The sequence below is a fragment of the Nilaparvata lugens genome, chromosome 8 (genome assembly GCF_014356525.2).
Source record: "Nilaparvata lugens isolate BPH chromosome 8, ASM1435652v1, whole genome shotgun sequence".
Lineage (NCBI taxonomy): Eukaryota > Metazoa > Arthropoda > Insecta > Hemiptera > Delphacidae > Nilaparvata > Nilaparvata lugens.
Genome location: NC_052511.1, coordinates 30,307,072 through 30,324,321, shown reverse-complemented (window position 1 = coordinate 30,324,321; position 17,250 = coordinate 30,307,072). Strand labels below are relative to the sequence as shown.

At 34.1% G+C, this 17,250-nt stretch overlaps 1 protein-coding gene across 3 annotated transcripts in view; it reads right to left on the bottom strand.

Annotated features, from left to right (window-relative positions):
* LOC111047136 (CUGBP Elav-like family member 4) overlaps positions 1-17,250 on the bottom strand; it is a 461,039-nt gene that overhangs the window by 418,976 nt on the left and 24,813 nt on the right. Inside the window, exon 2 of one of the 3 annotated variants that reach the window (XR_005572034.1) lies at positions 2,201-2,564. The exons of 1 other annotated variant lie outside the window; for it this stretch is intronic. The gene's annotated coding sequence lies outside the window, so the exon portion shown is untranslated. Of the gene's footprint in view, positions 1-2,200; positions 2,565-17,250 lie in introns of those variants that run through there. One more of the 3 variants, XR_005572035.1, reaches the window with a different exon arrangement.

The window sequence follows — 17,250 nt, the reverse complement described above, 5'->3', positions numbered from 1 at the left end:
GGTCAGAAAACAATCACTTTCGGCCTCCATATGACGCACGTAAACGCTGACGCTCATTACATCCAAGTGGGGCGAAAAAGTATTTTCCAAAATGCAATACAAATTAACAATAAAATTCCAGTAGTGAAGCCTTTGAATAGATTTGATATTCCATGTCATTACACATGCGTTCAATAGGTGACAATATCCACGAGACACCGAGTTAACATTTCACTATGACATAACATTTCAATCTTAGATATATGTTATATGATTACTTAATATCGTGTAACATGCTATATGTATGTTGAAGGAATATACTGACAATATCAAATGATTTGGAATTTGGAGTCCTTGAAGCTATATGCAGTATCAAAGTGAGTCTGGAAATAATGAAAAATATAACTGTCTTGCAGGTGGAATCATGCACATTTTCAATCTATTCATGTACAAGTTGAGGAGAACTATAGGCCTATTCGAAATTATCTTGTATTGAATTGTTATTAAAAGATCAGGAGAATTCCTTACATCATTATTGAATAATGGCTCTCTCAGAATCCTTCAATTCTCATTGCAAGGCAAATATTACAGAACTGAGAACTATCCTACAAACTCTCAGTGGATAGACTATAGCGTGAATTCCCAATTATTTTGTGCAGTCTGTGTTGGGCGACTATTGACAAACGGCAAACATTGGGCATTTTCGAATTCCAACGTGAAGTTAATACCGACAATGAACTTGATAATTGATGGGGTATTCGAGTTGTATTGCATAGCTCACCCTGTTGCACTTGTCATGTTTATAACCGGTAAAAATTCTTCAGTTCGCTGATAGGTTTTAACTGCCCACTCTAGGAAATGTTACTGTAATTGAAAAGTGAATCAGTCGACATTCCCCACTCTATATGGGGATTCGAAATGGTTGACATACCTTGCACGTTGCCATGCTGGTTGGTATTTCAGGCAGCATGCTTCTGCTTCTGCATGCATGCAATTGCACACGCGCCCTAAATCACCACAAATACAGACGCTAGCCTTTATACCTGTACTACCGTTGAGATTCACATCAATCTGTCAGTATCCCTCATTAAGGGCAACCATGTCTCCCATACAAACAATGATGATAGGTCGAAGTGGATCTCACTAGGGGAATAGCTAGGGGAATTTCTGTAGTGAAAGCCTACCTGGGTCTATGCTGTCCAATGCCAACGTTGGGGTGTGTAGGCCTAGTAATAAAATGTTATACAACTACAAAGGACTACCGTATACTCCATAGTAGACATAATAAATATGGTGTGATGATGGATTCGAATAGTTTCTTGAATCTTTTACATAGTCCAAATATTCGAACATAAATCACTGAATAATAATTTTAGAATATTGCTCAAAGCTTCGACCACCCCAAAGTAAACTCTTGAATACATTACTGATGTTTTACTGCCTACATGAAGTTCGAATCCTCACAAATAATCAATATAAATAAACTAATAATTTCCAATACATGTATTTTTCTAATGAACGATAATTGGCATTTATCGGTAAAAATTCTATCATGAATTATTTTGAGAACTAAAATATTTATAGTGCCAATAGAAGTAATTTATTTTTAGAGTTAGTTTTAACACCTTTTGAGAAGGGAAATTTACTACAAACCTATCAATTTTTCAAGTTCATAATTTTTCTTTTACTAGCAAAATAAATTTGCTCTTAATTATGTTAATTTTGCTAATCAGTATTGATGATTAGTGGATCCATCATGCATTATGAATCATCAATGAATCAATCTCTACCCAGTATGAAGAAGATGGATTTCTGCTGCTTGTTTGAGTAAGCGAGCTCTGACAAGTTCTAAGTAATTTTCAAGTGGTCTCATCTGATCCAAACCTTCATTCTTGTACCTTGAAGTTTTCAATCGATCTATATTATTGGGAATCTCACATTTATACTACTCTGAAATATCACCAAAATCAATTCAGACAGAATATGACACTCATTAATAGAAATTGAAACATTTATACAAATTTACAACACCAATAGATCATAAACACAACATCGACACACTAAATACAGAACACTGATGCATCGAATTCACAAAATCAATATAATGAAGTGCAGTATATCGATCGATTGCATACACAAAATCAATACATCGAATTCAAAACATCAAATACACAACACCGAAACATCGAGTTCACAACATCGATAACCATCAATAACTGACCTTCCGGAATGCTGAGCGTTTCCACAACTGTAGGATTCATTAGTCCCAATGATGACGCTTTCATCCGTTGTGCTATACGGAAGCGAAGCCTACATCACAGTTCCTACTGCTAATCTATATCCCCGCGTGTATCACAGAACTGCACTACTTCTGAATTCCTTAAGACCAGGTACTCTTCTATTTGAAACTAGCGCCCAGCTTCTTATTACTTCTATTTCAAAAATATTACTATTTTTATATGCTTTCTTTTGAATAAGTAATACTACTACACTAATAGCAGATCTACTATCACAAACACACACGCACAGGCACTCGCTAATAAAGCACTTGGTCAGGAAGGCCGTTGAACTTTTTCTAAGAATTGCTGCAAATAGAAACAGAAATTTCAATTACAGAATTTCAATCAAAACGTCCAAAGCACATACAACATCTCAAGTTTCAATTTGAATATTTTCATAGCGCGAAGTTTCGCCGTAACAAGCGCTGATGATAATTAAGTTACAAATGTTTTCCTCCAGTGGACCCAAGCATGCGTCGACGTCAGTTAGATACTGCAGTTACATCTTGAATAGAATTCAAATCTCATCATCAGTTACTCTTACCGATCTCAATTTTGTAATGAAGACTGTTTTAAGAAATCCAGATGAACTAGCTCTGTGTTTCCCTTTTTCTTGGATAAGAATGAGCTGCTGTAGCACTCTCGGGTCCAAAATGAGGCAGTCAGCCTTTTCAGACTAATAATATAAAGACTAATAATATAATCAGCCTTTTCTAATATAAATTTTAGGTTTTCCTCTTTGTAACAACAGTATATTCAGTAACACGAAGATATTTCCATGGAGATTGAAACAGATAAGTTCACCTTGACCCCTCGCACGCATAGACCTTTCAAATTCGTCAAGTGTAGAAAAAAAATATTAATGAAAATTGTGATCCATTACAATATTGCTATGGACATCGTTGATTATCTCTTATTTGGCGAAGTTGCACTTATCTGTTCCAATTTCTCTCAGACTATTTTCGCGTGGTTGACTATAAATACATCTGTATATCGTCTTTGAATATTTTCAATAAAGTATCAAATTTGTAAAGTCTTCTTTAAAAATTCTGTATTTTTCAAGTAACATATAATTCACAGCCTACAGTTCTTCGTGTGTAATAGAATCTGAATCTTTACAGTAATGACAAAAATTCATGGGCAGATGAAAACGCTTCTCAACAAAAAATGATAGTCTTGATTTGGGTGATTCATTCTACGTTGGAATCTGATTTATCAGGCAGTTATAATTCAATAATATCCATCAATTATCATCTGAACTATTCATAGTTTCTATTATATTTTGAAAAATTATTGAGAAAATAATTGTCAAATTTGAAATTCTTAGGTTAGTCTTTGATAGCACTAGAGTGAAAATATTCCATGCCTCTCCATGCAATTTTTGTTGGATATATTTCTCATATTTCCTGTAAGTTATACTCCTGAATTATTGTACTTCCGTATACTTGACTATTCAGTGATCAATGCAAACTAATAACTCATGTATATAATAATATATTGCACTAGAGGAGGGTTAATCTTCATTCTATGAAATATCTTTGAATCTCTGAAACACTTGTAAATATTGAGCTGGAAAAGTGAATTTTGGTGTAAAGAACATTTTCAACACATCATTCTTAGTTATGATTCTAGATGAATATTTCCAATAATAATTTGCATTCATCCTGAAGCAGCAAGGTTTCCTTGTTCACGTGGAAATATGTACAATAATGAACGCGTTGGACCGCTACCAAACAGATATCAAAATGTAGATCCTGATCGCAGACGTGTTTTCCGTAGTAGCCAACATATACACACAACAATGTAGCTGGCAATATAAATTCTGGTTTACGAAACGCATGAAAAATCTCGCAGTTGCAAATCAGAGAGACGAAAGTATATTTAATATAAACATACAACCGAAACTGGCATTGTAATTTACAACGCAAAACTGACGTTAACATCTCATGAACACTGTTCATGAATAATTCACGATATCAAAAAGTACGGGCGCAGATCTGCGCGCGTTACATAAAACGAGAATGAATGGTGAATTTATCACTGAAGAGAGGCCATCTTTATCAAGACGAATGTGGGAGAGGCGGCAGCAGTGCTGTATCCAAACTAACTGAGCTTAGTAGAGGAGAGCCTAGCATACGCCTTGCTTTAATCCCTAATTCAACAGCAACAAGACATGATATCAAGATTTACTGTTGAGGATCATAAAGAATTTCAGGGACGATCGTGGTTTAACCACATTCTTTCGCCTCCACAAAACACCGGCGTCGAATCAACAAGTAGTGGCAGAGTAGTTGATAGTTTTAGTATTAGCATGTCCCTGCCTCCGCCCTGTTCTCCTCCTGATGTTTGAATTCCCTGAGCCCTCGTTTTAAACTTCAAACCTTCACCTCTCCCGTCAGCAAAACAGTTGAATATCTTTCATGTTAGTCTGTTCAACAAATTTGAGATCATATTACTACTTGTTCGATACGATAGCAGGTTGTGTTGAATTGAATAAGTTGGGTAATTTACAAACTTCGTGGCACTGTTCTCGTATCAATTTGTGGTCAGACAAGTTTAATTTGGCGATTCCGCGAATATGTTCAAGTTTTATATTGGATAAATCCATATAAATTATCTTATCCAGCGTCATTCCAGCGCCACGAAAGTATTATAGCTCTTCAAGCTGAAAATGTTCAATTTATTATTGATATTCTCATTTGTTGGCTAATGAAAGTGAATCCTACTGGTTCTGCTCCTTACAGTGAATTTTCTCACTGTCGTGTATATTTGAGATTACATTGTGAATTGACCTACATCTACAATCATTGATAAATCTACATTTGCTGCATGATGTTCCAAAACAATAGAGAAATCAATCCAATATAGTATCGAAAAAATTCGATTCATTGATCTCCATAAAAACCAAAAATGTTGAATGCTAGTCTAAAATCAATTTTTTAATATATCACCGCATTAAAAGTTTGGATCACTGTACACAATCAAATTCAATTAAATTATTTTTTCAATTGGGAAGTATTCAACCACATATGAATATATAAATATAATGTTGATGATGAATTCCTTTGCTGGACTTGTGTATTTTGAAGCTTCTTGTCAAAATGAAATGTCAGCTTGCTTGTCTTGTTAAGAATAAATACATTTCAAATTGCTCTATCTTACCCTGTCTGGAATAAGAGATATGATTTCTGTTGTCTGCCAAGTCAACGCAAGATGATCCAAATAGATAAACTTGTCCAAAAATAGTTGCTTTGTTCCACTGACTGAGATGGATACAAGATACTAGACAACATGTACTTTAAATATGAGAGATCACAATATCATTTTCAGATATGCTCCGAAGTAAACTTTCCTACATACCCACTCTCTTATTTCATGGATTAAACACTTAGTAATTCTATTTAGAATGAATTTTTCAGGTAGACAATTTATTATTCTATGGCAATAGAAGGACAGTTGGTGTTTGCAAGATGTAAGTCTAGTGAATAGGTTATTGTAGGTATTGAAAACATTTGGACGTATTAGATATGGTGTATTACGAGTAGTCAATTTGTCTTTGTTTTTATTAATGTACAGAATTGCGTTAGTTTGTCTCAATGTTGGTAAATCAATTTATTTAAATAGTAGTCTACTAGGGTACATTCTCGGTCTTCCCAGAGCTGCTATGATAATATGTTTCTGTAGAACAAAAAGTTTATTGGAGTGAGTATCCTGAGCTGCCCCTCATGCCTAAATGCTATATTGAAATAAAGAGTGTGCATAAGCAAAATAAATGTTTCTAATAATACTTGGATGTTTAATTTTCTTGATTTTGTAGAAAATATAAGTCAGATATCTTAATTAAAGTATATGTGCATTCCATTTCAAGTTTTGATCTATAATTATACCTAAGTATTTAATTTTTTCAACTTTTTCTATAACTTTGCAAGAGCAGTCCACAGAGACTTCATTATGGTAATGCATTTTTAGCTGTAATCTATTAGCTGGTTGTCCGCTATTATTTGGTGAGAATGCAAAAAATTTTGTTTTGTCAACATTCAAAGGGAGAATGTGAGTTTGTAACCAGTAGTTCGTTGATTGACAGCCCTCTATTTGCATTATCATAAGCTTCGTTCCATGATTCCCCTGTGAAAATTAATGCTGTATCATCTGCAAATGATACTATATTGCAATTTGGTATATTTAGCTTATATAAATCATTCACATAAATCAAGAATAATAGAGGTGAAAGTACCGTTCCTTGTGGAAGTCCAAATTCTGAGGTGTGTCTACTGTCAGTTTTTTGTTAAGGGTGAGGATCTGCTTCCTGTTCGCGAGGTATGAAGCAAAAAGGTTTTTTGCTGCACCTCTAACACCACAATTTTCTAATTTATTCAACAATATTATGTGTGGTATGGTATCGAATGCATTTGCAAGATCCAAAGACACTGATATTGTTTTTTTATTATCATTGAAATTACTGCTTATAATTCCGGTTAAGTGAAGAATTGCATTTTTTGTTGACTTTCCCGCCTGGAATCCATACTGAAATTTTTCTATAGAATTATTTCTATTTAGAAAGTTTAAAAGCCTCATTCTTAGTATTTTTTCAATTATATTTGAAATATTAGTAAGAAGACTAATAGGTCGGTAGTTCTCAGGTTTTGACAGATCACCGGATTTGGGAATTGGTTTAATCACAGCAATTTTGAAAATTTTGGGAAATACACCATTAATAAAGCATTTGTTAAATATGAATTCTAGAGGATGTACAATGAAGTTGGAAATTTTTTTAAGATAAGTTCCTATTATATCATCATATCCGGATGAAGAGTTATTACCAAGAGTAGATATTATTTGTTCTATTTCAATTATATTTGTTGGATGAATGAAAAAACTGTTTCTTGGGGGTTCTGATAGCGGAGGAGGAATGATTATAGCAGCATTTGGGCCATTTTCATTCGATATTTTATCTGCATATTTACGACCCACATTAGCGAAATGTGAATTCAGTACTTCTGGCTCTAAGTTTGGTTCCCTACGTTCGCTTTTAACACCAATTATTTCTCCAATATAATGCCATGTTTTTTATTATTTCCCTTGGCCTCATCAAACTTGCCATCAAAGTAATTTATTTTTGTCTGTTTGATGTATTTATTTAACTTGTTCCTATAATTCTTTTATTCTTCTTTCAGTCTGTTATTGAAAGGTTCTTTTATTAGTTTACAGTGCATCTTATCTCGTTTTCTTATACAACTCAAGATTCCATCAGTCATCCATGATTCCAAATGCGTTTTCCTATGACTTATATCAATTTTTTGTGTTATTTGTAATGTGACCATTCAATGTTTTTATAAAATTTTCAACTAAGATATTCACATCATTACAGCTAGATAGAAGAATGTTGCTCCAAGTCTCATTTTCGAAAGAAGAAGAAAGATTTATATAATTTATTATTGATTTTGTTTTACTAAATGCACTATTATTGTTATTTCTCAATTTATTATGCCCTATGTGTATGGATGTACAGTAGTGATCGGTAATAGAAGTTTTCAGGACTGTACCAATCATATCACCAGTATTTGTGTTACAATTTTTGAAAAAATATGTGGTCAATACAAGTACCACTCTCACCCAACTCTCTCGTAGGCTTGACTTACTTGACTTAGTTCCTGTCGCTCCTTGAGGAGCATAGGGCTTCCAAGAATGTCCTCCATCCAACTCTGTCGCGTGCTAACGCCTCCACCTCCAACCACGTTTTGCCGGCTTTCCCAATTTCTGTCTGGATGGTACGCTTCCACGTGATTTTTGGGCGTCCTCTTGCACGGTGTCCTTAAGGATTCCAGTCCAATGCGTCTTTTTCAATGGCACCTTCTTCCTTGCGCAACGTGTGCCCAATCCATCTCCATTTCCTTCTTTTTATCTGCATTTGGATTGGATCCTGACAGGTAGACTCCCATAGTGCTTCGTTGCTGATAACCTCTGGCCATCTGATGCCCATTATGCGACGCAAACATCTATTTACAAATACTTGTAACATTTTAGAGGTCACTGTAGTCACCTTCCAGGTTTCACATCCATATAAGAGGACTGATTTTACATTGCTATTAAAGAGTCGAATCTTTGTGGCTTTGGATATATTTTTATTTGCCCAAATTGGCCTCAATTGTATAAAAGCTCCGTTTGCTTTCTTGATTCGACTCTTTACATCTTGATCAGCTCCTCCTTCTACAGTGACCATACTACCCAAGTATAAAAAGGACTCTACCAGCTCGATATTGGAGTCGCCCATTTTCAAAGGCATGTCTGTTCTTGCATTCACTCTCATTTCCTTTGTCTTTCTAGCATTTATCTGCAAGCCGGCCTGTATTGCCTCATTTGAAATATTTCTCAGCTTTTCTTGCATGTCAGTAAAGCGCTGTGCCAGTAGACATATATCATCAGCAAAGTCCAGATCCTCTAGCCGCCCTCTTAGGCCCCAAGGTATCCCTCTTCTCCTACCTCCACCAGCTCTTCTCATCACACTGTCCAAAACCAGCAAGAATAACGTGGGAGACAACACACAGCCTTGACGGACTCCAGAAGTGACAGGTAGGGGTTCACTCAAACTTCCTGCATGGAGGACACGGCACTCACAATCCTCATACATATTTCTCAGAATGCTCACCATCTTCTGTGGGATGCCATAATTAATCAGTGTACTCCACATCACTCTTCTGTTAACTGAGTCAAAAGCTCTTTCGAAATCGATGAAAGCCAGGTAAACAGTGCTCTGCCATTCAACACTTTGCTCTAAAATTATCCTCAGTGTGTTTATTAAATCTACACAGCTACGGTGCTTCCTAAAACCAGCTTGTTCTCTCCGTATTTTCCTTTCAACAGAATCCTTTATCCTGTTTAGGATTACTCTTGCTAGCACTTTACTAGGCACTGAGAGCAGTGTTACCCCTCTCCAGTTTACACAATCTGTAGAGCAACCTTTCTTGGGTATCTTCATTATAGTACCTGTCTTCCATTCTGCAGGAACTCTTTCTTCTTCCCAAATTTTGGTGATTAGGGGATACAAGATATCAGCACTCGTCTCTACATCAACTTTTAAAACATCTGGTGAGATATTGTCTGAGCCAGGAGCTTTTCCATTTTTCATCTCACTTATAGCCTTCTTCACCTCATCTTTTGTTGGCACTTCCCATTCTATGTCTGTGACCACTGGCCCATCTCTGTGCTCTATTTCTTCATGATCTTCTATCTCATTTTGCCTATTGAAGATTTCCATGAAGTGTTCTCTCCATCTTTCAAGTTGCTCATCCTTACTAGTCAGCAATTGCCCTTCCTTACTCTTTACTGGGCCATCATTTCGATAGGATCTCTTGGATAAAGCTCTTGTGATTCTGTACAACTCTTTGCTGTCACCTATCCTTGCTGCTTGCTCTGCCCTAGCTGTCATATCATCTACATACTTTCGGTGATCCCTTCTGACACACTTTTTCACCTCCTTCTCTGTTCTTGAGTACTCATCCTGGGCCTGTTTTTTCTGCAACCTAGTTTTGCTCGTATTGATGTTGGCTTTCTTAACTTTTCTGAGCTGTATAAGATCCCATGTTTGTTCAGACATCCAGTCCTTCTTCTGGTGATCTCTCTTACCTAGAACAGATTTGCTTGTTTCTGGGTAAGCTTCTCTAACATTCATCCATAGACTGTCAACACTTCTCTCATCATTCTCCTGCATCAAAACATCAAAGCGGTTTTTGACTTCAAGAGCGAACTGGGTTTTCACATGCTCATTCCTCAGCTTTGCTTCATCAAATCGCATTCTGGGACTCACAAATTTCCTCCCTGCAGCCATTATCTTCATAGCAAACGTAGCTACCATTAAATGATGATCACTATTTGCATCTGCCCCTCTCTTATTTCGTACATCAGTGAGACACCTCCTGAATTTTCTACTAACAGCAAAGTGGTCAATCTGATTTTCAGTGAGATGGTCTGGAGATACCCAGGATACTTTGTGGCATTTCTTATGAGGAAATAGAGTTCCGCCAATTACAAGATCACGGTCTGCACAAAAGTCAATAAACATTTCTCCATTTATGTTACGCTCACCTAGACCATGCTTTCCCATTATGTGCTCTAATCCTTCATTATCCGCACCCAACTTAGCATTTAGATCCCCCATCACTATTACTATATCTCTCTGGTTGACAGTTCTTATAGTTTCATTCAACTCTTCATAGAAAGCCTCCTTCATTTGATCCTCACTAGTCTCTGTTGGGGCATAGCACTGTATAATGGTAACGTGTCTAATCTTTGTTTTGAATCTAGCAGTCAAAATTCTATCTGAGACGGGGTTCCAACTCATTAAGCTCCTCCTAGCTATCTTGCTCATGAGTATGCCAACTCCATTTCTACGTTCTGCATTTTCTCCAGTTTTACCTGAGTAGATGAAGGTTGTGTCATCACTTGTTTTCATTTCACCAAAGTCAGGCCATCTAACCTCACACAAGCCAAGAATATCCAATTTGTAAGCAATCATCTCCCTAACCACCTGCCTTAGTTTTCCTCTCTCTCCTAAAGTCCGTATATTCCAAAATCCAATTCGAGTTTTTTGTTTCATTCCAAATGTTTCTAAATTTCCGGTCCGGTTTTCATTCTCTTCAGTTTCAGTAATAAGGTTGATTTAAGGTATGCGGGTTATTAGCCCACAATACCCGAGTGCCTTAGCGGGGCCGCCGCTTTATGGCCTAGGACACCTGCCAGATTTTCCTTCAGGGTTAACTCTCTCGTAGGCTTATTTACTAAAGATTTGAATCCATTTAGATGCATAACGCTAAGATATTCACTTGACACATTTCCAACCTCCAATATGTTTGAATTCATATCTCCAACAATAATTACATTTCTATCCGTATCAAAGGTCAATGCTGCATCTGAACTATTTATAAAATCAAAAACGTTTATTCCTGGTCGGTACCCTGTGAGCAATAGACACATCGTCTACTACTTGAGAGGATGAATAAACCATTCACAATCATGTTTATCAGAATAATAGTATTATGGTACTTGAATTGTATCTCAACCAGAAACTTCTTGCATACAATACAATATTCATAATCATATTGTTTTCAGAGTCAAAGTCGAGACATTTAGAATGATGAATTCGTCGCGCTTGAATTACAAATGATAATTTTAGTACATAATATTTATTTGATTCAAGGCGTAATCATGACTTGAATAGATCTTCAGGTCATTTTCAAGTTCAATTGAACTGAACTACCAATCCCTCAGTTCAATTGGAACTTTGTTCATATTAGTCCATTTGAACAATTTCAATTAGAACTTTTGAATCGATTCTCCTTTGACTATTCCCCAGAGTAGTTTCCGTACCTGGATTGTGAATGTTTCTCAAACATCATCCCTTATTATGAATCAATTTACAGTACTCATCCTTAAAGAATTCTCTGATAGCTTTTGGATTTATGATTATATAAAATCAACTTTTCTCTCATGTAAATCTCACTTGATTTCATCAGGATTTTATCACTTTGTGAGAACCACATAATCATGGATTGAATACAAGTTGAAATAGAAGCTCACTGAAGAGTCAGATTTTGGACTGATCATTCTCATCATTTATCTTCTTGATGTGAGAGGCTATGAAGTTTCATGGTAAGCAGAACTAAGAAGAAATGTGATATTTTTTTTGTGTGATTTCGAAATTTTAAAGTCATTCAAATTTTACACGTGGCTCAGAATGTTCTCAGATTCCATATTTCTCATTACATCGTCAAGATCTTCGTACTACTATGTTCCTGTGTTGCCATACAAAATCATTATTTTATTATAAAATAATGATATTCATCATCATATTATTCTGAAAATCAAAGTCGAGACATCAAGAATGATAAATTTTTCGCGTTTGAATTAGAAATGAGAATCTCAATTCATAATATTGAATCGATTCAAGTTGATTCAAGAAATATATTCTTATTAAGTAATGTTTTTCAACACACTCTATGTGTTGTGTTTATCAACACGCTCTTGAACAAAAGTTTTTTCCTATAAATAAGAAATGGAATTAACTTCGAAATATTAATATTCAATTTCGAATAAGAACACATCTGTGATTCAATTTATTGATCATAGTCATAGGTATGGAATAAGGGAGTTTCTTTGTTCCCAAACAGGTTGTTTTCTAACTATAATTGAATAATAATTCAAATTTGTCTGAACCAATGGAATTTCTCATTCATTTAAATCTATTGGTTGTATCAATTACAAGAAATTGTATTACTCACGTGCACATTGGACATTAACCATTCCTTGAATAAAGCCACTATCAAATAACTGCGCCCATCTGTGTGAACAATTCATAGTGTGTCGGCAAGCACTTGTTAGATGCCATAGGGAAGCAATCCGGCATCATTTAACACGCACCGGTTTGCCCCTACAGCGGTTGCCTGTCCCGGGAGAGCCGCGGTGGCCAAGTTCACCCGCCTCACATGGTTACAGGCGATTGTCTAGTGTTAACATAACCTAAAACCGGCAGAGGACCGCATTCAATGAACACATAACCTCAAACTGAGAGCTGAGAGTGGCGTGGCGGAGATCGATCGTGTGACGTCATCAGAAAGGCGTGTGCACGCGCGTACACATCATCGCCATCGTCATGGGCATCGTCATCGTCATGGAGAAGCATCTTCATCATCGTCAGGGGAAAGCATCTTCATCATCCGAGTAGCAAAGGAGCCATCAGTGAAAGGGGGCCAAACTCAGCGGCGAGCCTACGAGAGAGTACGAATCGAGCTGCTGACAAATTTTCGTGTTAGAGAGAGAAAGTGTGTGTAGAGAATCAGTGGAATAGTTAGTATGAGGCAGAGAATTGGAGAACAGTGGTGAGAGGGATGCAATATTGGTGGAGAATGAGGTAAGAGCCAGACAAATGGGTGAGAGGAGACGAGATGTGCGTGAAAAAAGAAAAGGAGAAATGTGCTGTGAAAAGGATTACAAATTTTGTGCAGAGAGAAAGAGGTAGGTTATTCAAAGTTCGTTGAGGAAGTTTCTATGAAAAGAAGATAAAAAAGGAAAACAACATGATGAGTGTGAGATAGAGTGATTAATAAGGTGATAAATCTGATAATGAATCATGATGTGAATTATGTTGATTAATGGAAGAAAAAGAACTGTGCTAGGAGAAGGAAGAAAAACCAAGAGGAAGGAAAAGACTAGACAAAGAAATGTAAGATATCAGAGGAACAGAGGACAGGGATGAAAAAAGATTAAATTTGGTAGAAACTGGAAGGGAGATTCAAATAACATGAGGGAGAAAACATAGAATAATAATAATAGATTGATTAGAAGTGGATTATTAGATATAATAAGAATAAGGTGGCAAGAAATTAATGCTGAGATAGAAATGATAGACGATGGAAGAGTAGGGAAATATATTCGAAATGTACATATCCCAGTCGGAGCGCGAAGCGCGGAGGCTGCTATCCAACCCTATACAGACATAAAGGGCGATTGGGCGGGCAAAGCACGCCTCCCAGCCGGAGCGCGAAGCGCGGAGGCTGCTAACCTACCCTACTGGGGGTGCAGGGTGCGAAGCCCCCTGCCGAGCGCGAAGCGCGAGTAGTCTATATTTGAAATGTACATATACATCTTATTTCCTCTCTATTAGGATATTAGATATTTAATATAAATGTAAAATACCGGGGCACTGAGCTTCGCTCGTAATTTTTATTTATTGATAAACAGAACACAAATTCTTTAAAATCATCGTGTTTATTTTTTACAGCTGGCTATACGTCAGCTTATGAATTTCGGGAATGATATTTTGATTTTCCACAGACCGAGTGCGTCTCACTCACTTTTTCATCATCCACAGACGACGAAAGTCTCAGCTGTTTTTCCAAGGAAGAATATTATCCTTGTAATGTCGTTCAGCGAGTTTTCCCAGGGATGAGACCTAGTGAATCGAATTCTTATATCCTAAACTTACTATGTTCCAGATTTCGTGAAAATTGTTAGATCCGTTTTCAAGATCCGTTGGACATAAATAACCATAAATAAATATGAATAATCAAATATAAAAATATATACAGAAATTGCTCGCTCAATATAATAGGATTTCCTCTCTATTAGGGAATATTATAGTAATGTAAATATCTTGTCTACTTTAACATTGATTTGGAAAGTTTGATGTTGGAGTGAGTCGTCTAATTACATCTTGAAAGAAAAAAAATCAAAATTCATCTAATCATGTATGATCACTGATGATTCTATCATCAAGGTGATAAATATGGAATTTCATTCCATCAGAAGTGTTCGTATTGATTCCATAAGAGTATCATGTTCTCAATTTTCAATAGAGAATCACACCTTATCATATAGGTAGTACCGTACTCTCTACTAATCCAGACGATAGAAGTTTTCCAAAAGTGTCAGTTTTTCATTTCAGCCTATAAAATTATAAAGCTGATGGCGTGTTACGTTTATGTGTATGGAGAGTTCAGCTGGGAACATACACACCTCTCATTCTCTTTTCCGTTTCAATTTTATTCTCTCTATATCTCTCTCGCTCTCTCCATTTGGTTATCTTGAGGGCCACACCTGCTTCGCACAGCCACACACAGTGCGTCATAAATAGTTGAGTGCGTGTTTTGTCAATGCAAACCATCAAGGGATTTTCACGTCAAACTGTGCATGAATGGAAAACGCGTAGCCAACTGAAATGTTTATACGCGTAGTAAAAAAGACATTAGCTGCATATTATGTGTATACAGTCCATAACTCAATACTGTTACAGGAATGATGGAAGAAAAATCATACGGCTGATTTTCTCTCTCCTCTGTGAACAAATTCCAATAGCTTCTGTATTATCATCGGAAACGAATTTATTTAACATGCTTTGAATTGGAATGTAATATGAGTAAATGCTAAAAGTGTAATAATGAAAAGTCACTTTCGGAATTGAAGATTCTGAATGCATACTGCATCTCTGCTTATAATCAGTAGGCTCTATTTATTTGTATTGAACAGGAATCAATAAAATTGCTGCTTATGTATAAGGTGGTCGTACTCGCATCGCATTATACGCTATTGCACATAGCACAAGCACTATTGCACATATCGATATGATTTTTCTTCCAGTTCTCGTCGTTTTTCCAAGTGAAAATCTCAATTGTAGTTCATAATGGGTCAAAAAAAATCTTCCTAACTTAATTTGAGACTTTTTTATTCCAACATCAGCATAGTTCATACTCCATTTTTGGTACTGGATTAAACTTTTCATAATTTAATAAAATTATCGTATTCATCAAACAAATATTTGGAAAGCTCTACTCTGTACATTTAATTGACGAGCGAAGTGAGGTCTAAGATTCGAGTCGACGGTTTGGCATTTCTCTCAATGTTGGAATGTTTAAATGTTGAAATGTTAAAATGTTAAATGTTAAATGTTTAAATGTTTAAATGTTTAAATGTTTAAATGTTTAAATGTTTAAATGTTTAAATGTTTAAATGTTTAAATGTTTAAATGTTTAAATGTTTAAATGTTTAAATGTTTAAATGTTCAATGTTTAAATGTTTAAATGTTTAAATGTTTAAATGTTTAAATGTTTAAATGTTTAAATGTTTAAATGTTTAAATGTTTAAAGTTTAATGTTTAAATGTTTAAATGTTCAATGTTTAAATGTTTAAATGTTTAAATGTTAAATGTTTAAATGTTTAAATGGTTAAATGTTTAAATGTTAAATGTTTAAATGTTAATGTTTAAATGTTTAAATGTTTAAATGGTTAAATGTTTAAATGTTTAAATGTTTAAATGTTTAAATGTTTAAATGTTTAAATGTTTAAATGTTTAAATGTTTAAATGTTTAATGTTTAAATGTTTAAATGTTAAATGTTTAAATGTTTAAATGTTTAAATGTTTAAATGTTTAAATGTTTAAATGTTTAAATGTTTAAATGTTTAATGTTTAAATGTTTAAATGTTAAATGTTTAATGTTTAAATGTTTAAATGTTTAAATGTTTAAATGTTAAATGTTTAAATGTTTAAATGTTTAATGTTTAAATGTTTAAATGTTTAAATGTTTAATGTTTAAATGTTTAAATGTTTAAATGTTAAATGTTTAAATGTTTAAATGTTAAATGTTTAAATGTTAAATGTTTAAATGTTAAATGTTCAAATGTTTAAATGTTTAAATGTTTAAATGTTTAAATGTTAAATGTTTAAATGTTTAAATGTTTAAATGTTTAAATGTTTAAATGTTTAAATGTTTAAATGTTTAAATGTTTAAATGTTTAAATGTTTAAATGTTTAAATGTTTAAATGTTTAAATGTTTAATGTTTAAATGTTTAAATGTTTAATGTTTAAATGTTTAAATGTTTAAATGTTTAAATGTTTAAATGTTTAAATGTTTAAATGTTTAAATGTTTAAATGTTTAAATGTTTAAATGTTTAAATGTTTAAATGTTTAAATGTTTAAATGTTTAAATGTTTAAATGTTTAAATGTTAAATGTTTAAATGTTTAAATGTTAAATGTTTAAATGTTTAAATGTTTAAATGTTTAAATGTTAATGTTTAAATGTTTAAATGTTTAAATGTTAAATGTTTAAATGTTTAATGTTTAAATGTTTAAATTTTTAAATGTTTAAATGTTTAAATGTTTAAATGTTTAATGTTTAAATGTTTAAATGTTTAATGTTTAAATGTTTAAATGTTTAAATGTTTAAATGTTTAAATGTTTAAATGTTTAAATGTTTAAATGTTTAAATGTTTAAATGTTTGAATGTTTAAATGTTTAATGTTTAAATGTTTAAATGTTTAAATTTTTAAATGTTTAAATGTTTAAATGTTTAATGTTTAAATGTTAAATGTTTAAATGTTTAAATGTTTAAATGTTTAAATGTTTAAATGTTTAAATGTTTAAATGTTTAAATGTTTAAATTTTTAAATGTTTGAATGTTCAAATGTTTAAATGTTAATGTTTAAATGTTCAAATGTTCAAATG